This window comes from Durio zibethinus, unplaced genomic scaffold, assembly GCF_047325235.1.
Source record: "Durio zibethinus cultivar Kanyao isolate XHJ-2024 unplaced genomic scaffold, ASM4732523v1 HiC_scaffold_37, whole genome shotgun sequence".
Taxonomy (NCBI): Eukaryota; Viridiplantae; Streptophyta; class Magnoliopsida; order Malvales; family Malvaceae; genus Durio; species Durio zibethinus.
The window spans coordinates 145,001-147,500 of NW_028322660.1; positions in this window are offsets into that span (position 1 = coordinate 145,001).

The following is a 2,500-nucleotide window of genomic DNA, read 5'->3' on the forward strand; positions in this document are numbered from 1 at the left end:
CTGAAACGGGGACACTTTTTCCAAACAAGCAAATCCCACACCGAGGGTGCGCAGGTGCCGATGGTGGTCGAGGCATGTGCCCGCAACAAGGGCCAACGTGAGCCGATGGTGGTCGAGGCAACCGCCCGCACCAGCTCGAGGCATGTGCCCACACCAAGGCCCGGCATGTATCGATGGTGTTCGACGTAGGGGCCATCTTCTGCTGATGGTGGTCGAGGCAAGAGCCCGCACCAAGGGCCAGCGTGTGCCCATGGTGCTCGAGGCAACCGTCCGCACCAGGGCCCAGCGTGTGCCGATGGTGGTCGAGGCAACCGCCCGCACCAGGGCCCAGCGTGTGCCGATGGTGCTCGAGGCAACCGCCCGCACCAAGGGCCGGCTTGTGCCGATGGTGTTCGAGGCAACCGCCCGCACCAGGGCCCAGCGTGTGCCGATGGTGGTCGAGGCAACCGCCAGCACCAGGGCCCAGCGTGTGCCGATGGTGGTCGAGGCAACCGCCCGCACCAAGGCCGAGCGTGTGCCGATGGTGGTCGAGGCAAGCGCCCGCACCAGGGCCCAGCGTGTGCCGATGGTGGTCGAGGCAAGCGCCCTCACCAAGGCCGAGCGTGTGCCGGTGGTGGTCGAGGCAACCGCCCGCACCAGGGCCCAGCGTGTGCCGATGGTGGTCGAGGCAAGCGCCCGCACCAAGGCCGAGCGTGTGCCGATGGTGGTCGAGGCAAGCGCCCGCACCAGGGCCCAGCGTGTGCCGATGGTGGTCGAGGCAAGCGCCCTCACCAAGGCCGAGCGTGTGCCGATGGTGGTCGAGGCAACCGCCCGCACCAAGGGCCGGCGTGTGCCGATGGTGTTCGAGGCAACCGCCCGCACCAGGGCCCAGCGTGTGCCGATGGTGGTCGAGCCAGGAGCCCGCACCAAGGGCCGGCTTGTGCCGATGGTGTTCGGGGCAACCGCCCGCACCAGGGCCCTGCGTGTGCCGATGGTGCTGGGGGCAACCGCCCGCACCAGGGCCCAGCGTGTGCCGATGGTGCTGGGGGCAAGCGCCCGCACCAGGGCCCAGCGTGTGCCGATGGTGCTGGGGGTAACCGCCCGGACCAGGGCCCAACGTGTGCCGATGGTGGTCGAGGGAACCGCCCGCACCAGGGCCCAGCGTGTGCCGATGGTGCTGGGGGCAAGCGCCCGCCCCAGGGCCCAGCGTGTGCCGATGGTGCTGGGGGCAAGCGCCCGCCCCAGGGCCCAGCGTGTGCCGATGGTTATCGGGGCAACCGGCCGCACCAGGGCCCAGGGTCTGCCGATGGTGCTCGAGGCAACCGCCCGCACCAAGGCTCAGCATGTGCCGATTGTGATCGAGGCAACAACCCACACCAGGGCCCAGCTTGTGCCGATGGCGGTCGAGGCAAGTGCCCGTACCGAAGGGCAGCCTATGCCGATGATGGTCGATGCATGTGCCATCACCATGCGCCATCATGTGCCATTGATGGTCGAGGCCTTGGCCGAAGTTCGATTTTGAGCCACGGTGCCCATGCTTGGCTCCAGCATGTGCTGGTGCCGCATTTTTTTCACTCGGGACAGCATCGCCGGAGCATCGCCGGAGTACCGCCGGAGAACCTGACCGGCGGCATTGGGGTTCCGGCGATTGGGAGGGGGGCCGGGGGGGTGTGCGCACATGATGTGCGATGGGTGCTGGTACTTGGCCTTGTGTTGGCCCCCTATCCCTCATCAAACCTCTGAGAATTCACACCCCCTTAAAGAGCATTTGAGATTTTACAGGTTTGCTACCAGTAGCCGTTAAAGTGTCTGAAATGGGGACACTTTTTTCAAACGGTCACAAAATCTTCTCTACTTCGAGTTTTTAGCTGAATTTTTTTGTGCATGCCAACAAAAATAGAAGGATCATGCCTACAAAATTTGGGGCCAAAAATCCTTATAAAAAAATTTTAAAAAATCCCGAACCGCAAAAAGTTTCGAAAATCATGAAAAATAGAAAACGAGTCATCTTCCAACGAAACTTCACGTGAAGGCTTAGGGGACCATTGTATGAATTTACAAGCCATAAAAATGGCATTGGCACGGCAGAAATTTGAAGATGTGCCTAAACCCACCAGGGCCCAGCGTGTGCCGATGGTGCTCGAGGCAACCGCCCGCACCAGGGCCCAGCGTGTGCCGATGGTGCTCGAGGCAAGCGCCCGCACCAGGGCCCAGCGTGTGCCGACGGTGGTCGAGGCAACCGCCCGCACCAGGGCCGATAGTGTGCCAATGGTGCTCGAGGCAACCTGTCGCACCAGGGCCCAGCGTGTGCCGATGGTGATCGAGGCAACCTGCCGCACCAGGGCCCAGCGTGTGCCGATGCTGGTCGAGGCAAGCGCCCGCACCAGCGCCCAGCGTGTGCCGATGGCGCTCGAGGCAACCGACCGCACCAGGGCCCAGCGTGTGCCGATGGTGCTCGAGGCAACCTGCCGCACCAGGGCCCAGCGTGTGCCGATGGCGCTCGAGGCAAGCTCCGCACCAG